Raw genomic sequence first — 14,321 nt, 5'->3', positions numbered from 1 at the left:
TCTGTTGGTGACATTGGTCACTTTATCCCAAAAGATACATTTAGGAATAAGTCAACCCCATGTATTCTGGCTGCATCCACATTTGGTCTTCAAGCAGATGTAAATATAAATACCAGATAATTACATTTCTCAGCTAAAATCAAATGGATGCAGGTCATCATGGAATAATCTGCAAAGATACATTCAAAGAGAAATACGGTGTATTTTTGACGACAAGTCATAGTGCAGCGTGTGCTGTGTGTTGTGTCGATAGAACCCAGGTTTGCCTTTTTGTAGCCTACGTCTTCAAAGCCCCTTGGTCTCAGTTTTGACGTCATCTCCCCAAAAATAGCTTTGCAATACTCGTATTAAACAAGACAGCAAGCTTGTCGGTGGATATTTAGGAACATGCCGTAATTTATTGTACACAGGTTGGGGTGACGTCAGCACAGAAGTACTCTCTCTACACTTAAAGGTAAAATGTACTTCATGATACTTATGAAGGCTATTAAAAGGTCCTAAGAAAGCTGTCATTTAAAGTAATGATTCAAATTGTATATTTAGAGGTCATAAGTCCTTATGGATACTTGTATTTATGGGTATATCCTCCACAGTGTTACTGTATTTTGACCTAGAGTGAGTCTCTTTGCAGTGTTTAAAATGTGCAAGTACAAAAAGCCAAATTAAGTTGTTGTTTTTAATTTATTTTACAACATTGTGTGATGATTTGATTACTGTTAAATGATGCCACAGTATTACCATAACATCAACAGCTCGAACAGTAGAATTCACATTACACATCAAATTATTTCCACTATTTGATGGTTTACCATTTTGCATCCCCATCTTGCATTTTGCATCCCCATTTGTGATGCATTATTCTGATGAAGCAACAACCCAAGTGTCACGATAAAAGACGTGCAAGTGACACAAGACCGGAGAAGTAAACAATCAGCACAGCAGTATTCAACACCGAACTAGAAGCGAATCATTTCAATAAAACACCAAATAGCTCATGGACAAATTAGCAATAGTGTTTTAAGAAAAACACACAAGCTGGTTTTCGCAAGAAAACTCTTTTTTTTTTACAAAAAAACACCTAATTTCCCTTATTCACATTACTGATGCAAAAGAAGAGAACTGTGAGGACTCAGTTTGGCCTGATTTTATATGTACAGTCAAAGGGTTAGTTCACCCAAGTTCCAAACAAACACATTTTCTCACGTACCTCTTTTGGTGTCTATCCATGCAGATATTTGGAGTTTTATTTGTCCATGTTTTGAGAAACGTCTCTGAGATTTCTGCCACAACCCCAGCCCTGCTTTCATTTATAAATTGAATAGCAGAATATCTTTCAAGAGTCAGTGTTCATGTCACTCTGGATATTAAACAGACCTCGCTGTCAACAGTGTTCATTGGAACTACTTTCTTTCTGAAGATATGGTCCCAGAGACAACTGTTAACAGAGTGTTTTGTGGATTATCCTGATAAATGAGGACACTGTAATTATGCCTCAACTGTTTTGGGGTGGAGGCAAAAATATCAGAGATTCAAATCTCAAAACCTGGACAAATAAAAATATCTGCATTGCTACAGTAAATACCATTAGAAGTACGTGAGAAAATAGATTGTGGTAATTTGGGGGGAAATAATTTACCCTATCTTTAGCCACAATCATTTACTGAACAGAAGAGAATGACTCAAACCTGCTGTCATACAAGTTTATGCATCCAACCGGCAATGCATTCAAAATGCTAATTTATAGTTTATTACAGAAAGCAACGCTATACTGCTTCAAAAATACTAAGACAGCAAAGTTCTTGTGTTTTATAGGAAATCAGCTGGTGTTTTTATTCACACAGCACACACATGCTAAAACATCTACAGCATCCATTTTGTTGCTTTTGTTGCAGGAGGACATGATTGTCAATCCTATGATTACCACTTCCTGTCTTAGAAACAGAGGGTTATAGGAGGAGCACCTGAATGCACCATCAAATGTAACGGGGATGCAAAATAGCTGCCATGAAATGCCTCCAACAGTCTCCAAAGAAAGAAGGTTGACCTTCCCAGCCATGGTCATATTTGTCATAAACGTATACTCTACGTCACTCTTTGATACACAATGGAAATTGATAATTACTGCAATAATAAAAACCTATATTGTATAGAAACAGGGAGGGGCTGTTTTGGTAGAATACAGACATTTTGGGGCTGAATTGCTGCACCAGGTCACGGCGCGTTTCTTCTCCGCTCATACTGGTAACTACAGCATTATTTCAAGAGTAAAATAAATCTAAGGTGACGTCGAGGTGTTGCCTGAACTGTCGACGATATGATGACTCACACTGAGAGGTGACATAGCAGGTATTTGGGAGGGGAATTTACAGCTAATGGTGCCAGAAACAAAGAGTATAAAGCAGGAACAGTGAATGTTACAGTATATGCACGCTCACACCTGCTCAAACATCAATATTATAATAATATAATGTATAATCACTGGATAACTTTCACATACATCCAATACTGACACCAAATAGCCTACACAAGTACAGATGAATAGCAGTGTGAACGATCTCCCAAGTTGGATGATTAAAGACCTAACAATCACATATCAGATTAAATGGCAAGTGACGGGCATGTGTACGGGTTTCTGCCATATTATCAGAAAATACAGAATATAATCGTATGATCCCTGAAATAATATAAGTTGAAGGTACAGGATTGCAGCAAAGCACGATTTAAAATTCCGGGTGACAAAACACGCAAAATGTCGCCGGGGTCATCACATATAGATCACAGCAGTCTGGATTAGGAATGTTATACTGATATGACAGGACATGTAAAATACCCGGCAGACTTTCAAATCACTAATACACACTCCAGGACCTAAGAAACATATATCATAAGGCTTTTGTTATTCAGGTGAAAAATTAACATGCTTCTACTTTTACGCATGGCTTTTAGACGTGTTTGACAATACTGGTCTCCAAACATCATAACAACAAAAACTATCAACGTGTGAGAGAGCGGCACAACACTTGTTGGCATGAACGATTAAAAGGCCTAGTTGAAATAAAAAGAAGGAGAAGAAGCCTCTGCGCAGACACAACTCCTGCTCTCAAGCAGCGAGCTGTCATAACGAGACTAACGCAAAATGCAATTTAAAGGGTGATTTGGGTTTGACGTCATCCTCTAACACATCACAGGCTGTGCAATTACCTTTCTCGGGATGAGGAAGAGGGGGAGGACAAGGTGGAGGAAGGTCGGTCGGACGGTCGGTCATTCTCTCTGTGTGTGTGTGTGTGTGTGTGTGCGCGCTTCTCGGTGAAAACATCCAAAACGTTGGGTTTTCTTCCTGTGGCGCACATCTGGAGGCTCCCACGGCAGCGGCAGGGTCCACGCGGGCACACACCTCTTCCTATCTTTGCTCCTGTTTCTGTTCTCATATGTCTCTCCTGCAAGACAGAAAGACAAGACACGAATGGTGAGGTTTAACCGACTATAAAGTTAATCTGCGGCCATGCGCGCGTGCAGGCCTACATGGACAGGACAGATGCACATGGACATTTGGAGAGACGTCTTGAAAACAATGTCAGCTGCATCCGGTGGATATCAGACTCTACCTCACAGCCAGAAAAATAAGCTAGAACAGTTTTTTACGCACCAGATTGATACAAACCTACAAGCGACAATTAGCTACATCTGCTCTAACAAACGTTTTCAGGGTTGCAACTGTATCTTTCAATGCTTTGCTAATGGGTTGGGTCACATGTCTCGCTCGAAAATTACAGACACACCTGCTGGGATTCTTTTTTTTTAAATCAATCAGCGTTCATTTTGCTCACAGCACGTCGTGAACTTTTTTGACTTCTTAAGTTTCCTTTTCTGCTACTTCATCACCAAAAACAACAGAGACAGCCTTCTAAGGGGTTTGATTTTGAATTCAATTACGCCAATTTCTGCTCTCTGACGTGCACTTTTCCCACTCTGACAATATATTTTCCTGCCAAGCTTCAGGCCTGTAACCTGCAGGTCTTGCAGCGTAAAGAGGGGCCTAATATTTCATAGTGCACGCCATTTCTGAGTATGCCTACACTTCCTCTATCTCAAGACTACACCTGGCTGCTATTTGGCCCTTTATTGCAAATATGCTTTAGCATGAATCATGATTATTCACACCGATGCTCCCTTTACCTGTGATGAGGCAGTAGAGACCAAACTGAGCGTAAAGTTGCATGTATGTTTTTTCTCGAGGCTAAATTGAATTGCACCTCGTTTCGTTTTTTTTACTCTCTGTCCAGAAAGGGAACGCTCATCTCTGGCTTTTATTTTCATCGGTGTGATCACATTGTGTGCACACAACACTCATAATGCACATACAGCCAGATAGGGGGGGGCAGAGTTTTGATGTGCTGCAGAACTTGTGAGTGTATAGATCGAGTCGTTAAGCTGCAGATATTTAAGATTGTTTGTTTTTCTTTTTATTTTGGTGGGTCAGGCTGAAAAGATGTGGTCGTGTCCGGTTCTCTGTGTGCTATTTGTGGGGAAAGTTGACAGGGAACAGTTGTGGGTGATGCTTGAGGTGGATTAACTACTATTCATAAAACTGGGAGAGACACATGTGCATTTCCAAAGTGTGTGTGTGTGTGCGTGTGTGTGTGTGTGTGTGTGTGTGTGTGTGTGCGTGTGTGTGTGTGTGTGTGTGTGTGTGTGTGTGTTAAAGGGGAGGCTCGCACGGAGGCTGCACGAGAGAGGGACACGGTCAGTGTCTGAGGTCAGTGTCTGAGGCAGCGATTGCAGATGTTCTTTCTTCCTCTCCATCTGCCAATCTGGGATTCTCCCCGTGTTAAGATGGTCTTGTTGGGGAATCCTTTGCATATACACTTTGCTTACAGGTGTGTGTGTTTGTGTGTGTGTGCTTTTCCCACATCAATTTTTGAAAGGGTTTGGGGATTCAATTGGATACAAGAAAAGTGGCACTCCACCCTTTAGTGGAGTGCCAGAGACAGTCACAGACAGACACAGACACACCCTCCACTGTTTTGCCCACGTGCTTGTGCATTGCAAGGGTCTCCCCGTGTTTACACTCTACTCTGCTGGGGGCCACACTTGTTAAGTGGGACGGGGGGGATGTTTTGCTGAAATTACTTGATCTTGCATGTCTCAAAGTTTTTGGTCCGATGAGATGTTTGTTGACATCAGATTTTAATTTATTATTTTGGACACTGATGCACGCAAGAGTTTGAGGAAAAAAACTTGGGTGCGACTTGGCTGCAGAGCTTCGCCACAATTTCTAACAAAGAAGAAAACTGTTGTGTAGAAAGAAGATGACACACGTAAGGGGTTGAAAAGCAACCATGACAAAAACGCCACCACTATACCAATGACGAAAATAACAAGAGCAAATAAGGACAACAAAGAAGCAAAAAGAAAATTCGAGCAAAAAAAAGAAAATCAAGCCCTTAAAAATGTAAGACTGTAAAATTCCACGAGTGGAGCCGTCTTCCGTCTGTCGATGTCTCGGCGCGGCGAATGCGCCCTCCGCAAATGCTTTTTGGGGTAAGGGCTTCCCAGATTAATAGCTATGAACAGCAAGCCCAGACCGCAAAAAGATTCGTGAAGGACATTATCTGCTGCCGCTGCCGTCCGACGGAGACTTCGTGACACCCGGGGAGTCTGCTCTCTTTTTGCTTCCGTGAATGCATCTCCCATCCCGGCTCGGTTGATTGTATCTCCAGCCATCGGCAACCCGAGGCGAGTTTGTCCCTCCAACACACACAACACACACACACACACACACACACACACACACACACACACACACACACACACACACACACACACACACACACACACACACACACACGGAGGGGGATAGGATGGATGGAGAGGAAGAGATAGAGATGAAAAGAGGGGGGGATCTCCGGATGCCAAGGCTGCTGCTGCAACTGAGAGCTGTCCAAGGTCCTTTCGCTTTGATTCCCCACTCCTCCAGTTTGAATTCTCCTCTATCTCCCCTCTCGTCTCTCCTCCCTCATCCATTCCTTTCTCCTCTCCCCCTTCCTCTCTCTCTCTCTCTCTCTCTCTCTCTCTGTCTCTCCCTCATATTCTCTTCTTTCCTTTTTTATTATCCAAACGCTCGGATGTGCAGAGCCCGTGTGATCACTGGGAGCTGTGCAACGATGCGTTTTGTTGTCAGTGTGCTCTCTCTCTCTCCGTTATATTCCCTGGTCCGCGGTGTGTCTCCGTATAGTGAAGCGCTGGCTCTCTGCAGCCGCTCCAGAGCTCTGGGTGAGGAGAGAGCAAGGCTGTAAACTGCTGGCAATAAATAGAGAGCAGGGCGGGATCTCATTGGAGAAACCAAACCTCGTCATCAACCAATCGGTGTCTCGCTCATATAGGGACCCCCCTTTTTGAAAAAAAATAAATAAAAAAATAGACAGGGCTAACCAAATTGTGATCTATACCAGGGAAAGTGTATACTTATATGCATTGATGTAGGGCTAAGAGCATTTCATGCGGCTATTTGTTACTATGCATTTGTCCCCCTTTTTTGCGTTTGCAGGGCGTCTAGAGAGGCTGCGGAACCCACCGTCGCTTTAAATGGGTTATATCTTCATAAATAACACTAAATTATGAAGACATTAATAATGCTAATAATAAAAACAAGACATGTGATGGCACGGATGAGACATTTTCACACGATCACAAATAACGCCCTCCCCCCTTCCATTTTTTTTTTCTTGCAAGCCAGCGACATCACATTATGGAAAATGCAAAGATACCGAGCGAAAATATAATAACGAAAATAACAGTGAGGCTTCGCACAGCACATCGCATCACAACATCAGCAAGAAGCATCTGAGGCGACTCATGGTCACCTATAGAGTTCACCGGAGGGTACCACTGCAAAAAACCTCACGGGGGTCTCCGAACTGCAAATTCAGTCCGGAGCCGCGATGGTTCAGTCATTTAAAGCGATTTTAAGGTTGAAAGCAAACAGAATAACAATTACATCACCACGACGACACGCTGCAACAGTTTACAGCTCATACAGCAACAATGTAATACTTAACAGAATAACAACAAAATGCTGAGCACCAAATCAAGAGTGAAAGAGTTAATCACGACCGTACTCTTTCTCTCTCACACACACACAATTTTTAATATGTTTTTTTATGGTCAAATTTAGCAAAGTAAGAATCAAATAGAATAACTTACCTGTGTTTTTTTTTCCTGCAACAGTTCCATCAGTATTTCTCAGAACCCATTGTAATATTCCTCCCCAATAAACAACCTCCCAACTTCCCCTCTATGCAAGTTACTGTACCGAGGTGGAGGCCGGGTCACGATCTGAATCCGGACCCATTCACCCCCCCCCCCCCCCCCTCTCTTTTCTCCCTCCTTCATTCCTCCTCTTCCTCTCTCTCCCATCCACACCGCCCCACTATCACTGATGAGACTGGTCTGCATTCAAGTTGGCCGCCAGCATGCCAGCAAACAGCAGGGCTCACGCTAAAAACAAGCTTTGGGGAGGAAGGAGATATTTGGGATTGAAGAAGGGAGGGGGGGGGGGGGGGGGGTGTTAGGGAAATGGTTAGTGCATACCCAGAGTCTGAAGCCCCCCCCCCCCCCCCACTCCTGGTGTGGGTATTTTTTTTATTGGGTGGTCTTTTCATTTGCAACCCAGTCAGTCACGATTCTCCCCCACCGTCTGCACTGCACAGTGACTGCCTCTCCTGACGCAGCCAACGCGCACATTACTCACTTTAGCAGTCACGACTCGGGAATCCGTGTTGTTTCCACCGAAATTACACGCTCGGTATTGAATTATTGAGCAGGATCTGGCCCCCTCGAGTCCGGTATTTGCGCGTTTTGACCGACGAAGAATGACAGAGTTGTGGCTGTTGTTTTTTCGGTTTTTTGGGGAGGTGGAGGAATGTTTCGCAGGTGAAGTAGCCTACAGTTGTAATTTTGCATGACAAAGACAGGTGGTCGATGTGGGGTTTTCCGTCTGTGGCACGGTAGCCTGGCCGGCTAAATTCTAAATCACGAACAAAAATTGGCCAAAGTCGTGCACAGACTGGGGTTGGCGGATTGAGCGCGGTTCTTGCGTCCCAGTCAGACTGTAGAACTCTGCGGAAGCATGCAACCCTTTTCACCATCTTGCAGGTCCGGCTCGCCAATTCAACACTGATACCAAAATTGAAAAGGGTGATTCCTTTTAAACTCTTTCTTGGAGTATAGGAAATAACCGCGACGCCCCCTTCGCCTCTCGCGCGCCCTCCCCGTCGCTATGACGCAAAGTTATTGTGATGAGAGCTCTCAAAACCAAAACCAACATTGAAGTTAGGTGCGTCTCACTGAGCACAGAATATCTCAACTACATACTTTCTCAAACATCTCGCACGCGCGCATGCAAACTCGACACTGGCTACGCATCTTCATTTTATTTCAACACGAGTTGCTGCACTTAAAAAAAAAGGCTGGATCGTACAGGAGTCAGACTGATGAGTTGGTCAGACGCGGGAGGAAATTGACAGGACTGACGTGAGCAGAAGAAGAGCTGATCCAAGTCGGTCCGTCTCCCCCCCCCCCCCCACGCACACACACACACACACTTCTCGCTCTCTGTCTGTCTGCCTGCCTATTGCGTCGGAATGAGGGAGTTCAAACTATACAGGCGGGAAAAGCTCTGTTATAATATTTTTCCGAGCCAAATGTCTTCCCTCAGTTAGCGCAGGCGATTTAAAAAGGTTTCAGTATTTCTCCTCCGGCGTCGCTTCGGGAATGAGGATTCACTCAGAATATATGCTGTTTGGTTTCCAAACAGGAGTAAATCAAGCTGTTGGCGACCAGGAACAACACACACACACACACACACACACACACACACACACGCACACACACATAGGCAAACACTACCAGCAACAGCAACAGCCCACTACCGCCACTTGGTGTGGTTTCAGCACCATTGCTGCTGGACAGCTCCCGGGTTTCCCCATGCGGTGCGCCAGGTCTCTGCTGCAGCAACAGCTCCTTCACTTCACTCCCTCCTCTCCTCCTCCTCCACCGCAGCTTCTCTGTCAGTACGACTCCTCTTTAATAAAAAATAAAAAAAATAACAAAACAAAAAAAACAAGAATACGGAGGGAAAGGCGTCCTTAAGCGCTCATCAGAGAAGGGTTCCCCTCGCTTTCGCGGTTAGGCAGGGAGATGGGAGGAGGGGGAAATAAATATGTGATAGAGACTCAACAGCGCCAACAGACAAAGGGAGTTTTTGCACTTGCTTATTTACCAAAAGGGGTGATTCCTACTCTGCAGGAAGGGTTGCTCTATCTATGCTTCGGCTCTATAGTCAAACATGGCTCGTACAGCATGCCAATAAAATCCATGCCTATATGACCGGGAGTCGAGTGTGTCTGCGTGCATGAGACAGAGGAGGAGGCAGACATTGTGAGAAGAGAAGCGGCACAGGAGCATGCACTACCAAATGTACAAAAAGTACACGAAATTAAACATCGCCTGTGTCTCACTCACCGTAGTGCGGGTACGTCCTCGTTCTAAACTGGAGAGAGAGAGAAACACAGAGAGAGAGATTGAGGTTTTAGTGAAGAGCCGCAACAGGAGTCTGGAAGAAAATGCAACAGATTAAGTCCACCATTTGTTATTATGTATAGGCTTACAGTGACACGTCCAAGTTTGCTCAGGATCGCCTCCCTTTTTATACAAGTGATACCCGTCTGTCTATTTATGGCGCACGATCAAAACTATGATGCTATTTTTAGGTCACAGTACGAGGTAGGGAAAAAAACACTCACGAAAGGCATCGCTTAGGAACGTTACGTGAAGTGCATGTAATGTAGATTAATTTGCCTCTCCAACTCTGCACAAGAACCCCGATTCCCCTCCGTTGCATCATTGCAGTGATTTTTTTTTTTTTTTTTTTTTTTAGAAACCCAATGTGCCTTCAACAGCCCCACCACCTCATTCTCATCCCTAAACTACTTTCACCCTCTTCGGCTAAAATCTGCAACTCGTCGTCGCTGCCAATATCATCGACAATATTTGATGTCTTGTCGCCCTCTTCAGAAGCTCCTCGTCCCAGTGTCACTTCAGCAGCTGGAACTCATGAACGCGAAATAGGTCCAAATACTGATGAACGCGGATTACCCGACGCTCCCTGCGGGATTTTCCTCTTTTTTTCTTTTAGTCAACGGAGCGAGGTAAAATTTGGTAATTAAGCTTTGCTGACGAGAAGAGGAAAAAAATAATAAATAAAAAGCCTTTTTTGTTGAAGGGCTGCGTCAGTACTAGGCATTGACGTCACGTTTAGATTCTCTCACTTTACAGCCCGTAGAGCCTGATTAAAGACACTGCCGCTCTGTGATCAGATCTTCGCAAATGTGCCATGGAAAAAACTAAAACAAGAGTGACAAAATAGTAAAATATTACAGGTGGATTATGTGGTGTGGACTCGTGGAAACTGCAGCTTTGGAGAAGGTTATCTCCCGATAAAAACCCTCCTCTAATGCTGGAGCATCTGGGTTTCCATCCAACCTCCCCTCCCTCCTCTCTCCCTCCCCTCCTTCTCTCGTCTCTATATATCCCCCCACCAAGCATTGGTGCTGTTTTGGTCTTGGGGAATTTGTATCCCAGCATCCAGTGCATTTGGCGGGCAAAACACTGTGTGTCTAAGCTGAAGGAGAGAAAAACACAGCGAGAAGAGCCGCTGCATCCTCCATCTCATATATTCACTAGCCGTGCCCACGCACCAGACCCAGCTCACCCACGGAATAGACCCACGGGGAGCGCACACGTGTCCAAGCAAAGGCGCGCACACACACACAAACCTCCCTCCACAGTATGCTCCGTCTCTCACCCCACCTCCCCTTCAATTTCGATAACACCTTTACTGTAAGACCCTCTCCACACACCCCACGCCGTCCATCTGCACTTGTACCGCGTAGATTCACGAGACTTAACGGGATGGGATGGGGTGTGGTGGGCTGAGGATATTTTTTTGGGGGGGGGAGATGGAGATGTTGTGTATCCACTGAGTGGCAGCTACCTAGAAAAGTCGTCTCTGAGAAGGGAAAAGGGCTGCGCCCGTCGCATCGGTTTGTGCTATTTTTATCCCTGCCTGTAGGCCAACTGTATGTCCGTTACTGCTGGTGAGTGCATAGGGACAGATACACACAGCGGATTTAGCATGTCCCCTACACTGAGAAAACCAGCATAAGGAATCACTGAATAATAAAGAAAACCCTTTCCCCCCCCCCACAAAATCAAGCCGAAGTACGAAAAGACGTGTCAATAGTTAAGTATCCCATCTACCACACACACACACACACACACACACACACACACACACACACACACACACACACACACACACATGTACACGAACAATTCCCTGAAGTCCAAAATCATTCAATCAAAGAGGGAGCAGTATCAATGAGAGTCGCAGCCGAGGTTCCTCGGTGCAGTGCGCCGAGATCACCGCGTGGTGTCGACAAACTCAGCCAGAGATCCTCCCTAATCCCCCAACACACACACCCAACCCCCCGCCACCCACACCCATACCCCCTTGAAGAGTATGCACTCCTGACTCCTGCAAGTTGCAAGCCGTACCAGACCCCCCCCCCCCCCCCCCCCCCTTTGTGATGCCTTTGTCCGTCTTCATCTGACAACGATAGGGGGAAACACGACGCAGCTCTCTCTGTCGAAACTAATTCATTACAGGTGATGCTCGCTTTAAAACAACCGCAACAAGTGAAAGCCAGAAATTGACAGCAATAAACACCTACTCGAAGTGCTTTAGGCTGATATCTTCAAGGCATTCATCTTCAGTATGTATACGGGCTATCGAGGAAAACACCTGTTTTCTACTTTTTTTAAAGTATTGATTTAAGTGATTTTTAACGTTGGTCACCACCTAAAGCACTGTGTATTGCCGTAAATCAACTTTACCTCCCGGGGGTGACATGTGGACGCAGCTGAAACATGCAGTGATGAGCTATAGGCGCTGTCCATGGTGCTGAAACAGCTCAGTCAGTCTGTCGTGTCTATAAACCGGTGCAATTTGCACAAGACCCTCCACAGTCGGTTGAAACTGTTGTCACCTCGCGCTGCTTCAGCGCATGCAAGTATACAGTTAGAGAACACTGCCTTGAAAAAGGAAGAAGACAACATGCAAGTCGGAGGTGGCTGAAAACACGCGTGGACGGTCGCAAGTCCGTTGTTGTTCACAGAGTGGTGAAGTAAAGGCGCCTAAAATCTAAGCTGAGCTTTCTCTGTAAAACACATGAATGAGGCACTCATGCTTGCTTGAGTGGCACGACATGGAAGAAACCAGTGTTGCAAAATAGTAAAAATATGTCACAGATATAAGATATAAGACATAAGAAACAGGGTCTGAAAAAAAAACAATTTCCCCAAAAGTTCCCCTCCCTCTCTGTCTCGCTCTTAGTTGTTACTAGGCATCTCAGCAGAGCAGGCAGCCTAGAGCAGAGGATCCCCAACACGTGAATACTCCTACGCATTACCGCAGCTCGCTCTCTTTTGAGTGCCTGCAAAATCCCCCTCCGTTGTCAACATGCATATACAAAAACAACAGAAAAGCCTTCTTGACAACAGTTCCATTTGCTGTGTTTAGATTATTTCCCGGAGATGGTAACGCTTGCAAACACAGGCATGCCCTACGATGAACCCAAGTATCCTTGGATGTCTCTTGTGCAGCAAAAAATGAAAAATGGGCGATTAAGAGCTTCTGTTTCTCAAGAAGCCACGTTCACAAAACAGACCCCCCCCCCCCCCCCTTAAAAGGCCGACATCATTGCATAATTTAGATCATTATGTGAGAAAGATGACGTTTTCATACTATGAAACGGCGTGTAACCTGTACTTTGGAGGGCGTTCGCCGCCACAACATTCCTGCTCGTGAGAGTGCTACCCTCGTAGTCCCAAAATATCTCATGGTCTGACTGCAAACTTCCCGTCACTAGCACAGCACATTCTGGGTCGGGATTCGCGCCAACTACAAAAGAAAGCACTTACCTTTTGGATTGAGATAGTTTTTTTCTCTCTTTTTAAACTTTGTTTTTTTTTAAGAGGGGCTTTGTGCAAGCTGAGGCAGAATGAGGAGACATGGAGAGGGTAGAAAGCAGGGCAGCCTACAGTCTCCTCATGCGTCAGGATGGAGAAAGCAGGTCAGTCCGATGTGCGTCGTCTCCCTGCTCTGTCGGTGACTAAAATATTTGGTGTTGTCATTCGGGATTCAGGGAGCCAGCTCAAAAGAAAAAACGTGAGTTGGTTGGGTCGGAGGTGGTGATGGTGAAGGGAGGCGTGAGGGGTTTGGGAGTGGAAGGGTGGCGGTAGTGGTTGGAGAGGAGGGGGATAGTACACAGAGTGTACAAATGTGAGCCAGCTGACGGAAAGAGCCCGCCAAATCAGGGGGACTATACGCAATTGGGGAGGCGCGCCACACGATTCACCTCACTGCATAGACTCTCTTCTCCCTCACACTCTGTGCGTGTGAGCCCCTCTCTCTCTCTCTCTCTCTCTCTCTCTCTCTCTCTCTCTCTCTCTCTCTCTCTCTCTCTCATACCGTGTCTGTGTGTGCGCGTGAATGACTTCCAGACAGAGGCAGAAAACATGAATGGGGCAGGAGAAGCGCGACTGAGAGTCTGCGCTATTATCAGCGCAAACCTGCCGGTCAGGAATAAATCGGGCGCAATTTGTATTTGTATTTTAACCATTCATGTCACAACACAGGGAAGGGCTTTGGAAAAGTGTCTTGGGGACGAGACCTGCAACCACCTTTCTCTCTCTCTCTTTCTGTCTCTCTCTCTGGTCCTCTTCTCCGGCAGTGTGCTATTGACCTGCATTGACGTCATTGCGTCATTAGGTTTCCCTTAGAAACACTGACTTTCAAAAATAGTAACAAATTAATTCAGCCGGCAAAGAGAGAGGGGTAGGGCTTATGAGTGTTTGGGTCTGAAGAGGGAAAATGGCAATACACTCCCCAGAATCACTACAGATCTGCAATCAATATGTCTTATTCACAAGCTATGGGAGACAATATATAGAAACTATACACAACTAAGACCGTTCATCTCCAAATAAGGTACTGCTTATTTCCCTTCTTCTTAAGCTAAACAAGCATTTTAAAACCGCTTTGGGTTATCAGAAAATCTCGTTGCAAATGATTTACAATCATGATCTTTAGGGTAAACAGAACAAATATGGATAAAGGGGGTGGGGGTGTAGTTATCCATCCACTCTAACTTCTATACTTCCACGACAACATTCATTTTATTGGTGATTGAAGTAGAGAA

Source organism: Anarhichas minor, unplaced genomic scaffold, assembly GCF_050575085.1.
Source record: "Anarhichas minor isolate MPS153535 unplaced genomic scaffold, ASM5057508v1 ptg000011l, whole genome shotgun sequence".
Taxonomy (NCBI): domain Eukaryota; kingdom Metazoa; phylum Chordata; class Actinopteri; order Perciformes; family Anarhichadidae; genus Anarhichas; species Anarhichas minor.
This window is presented reverse-complemented; position numbering follows the sequence as displayed.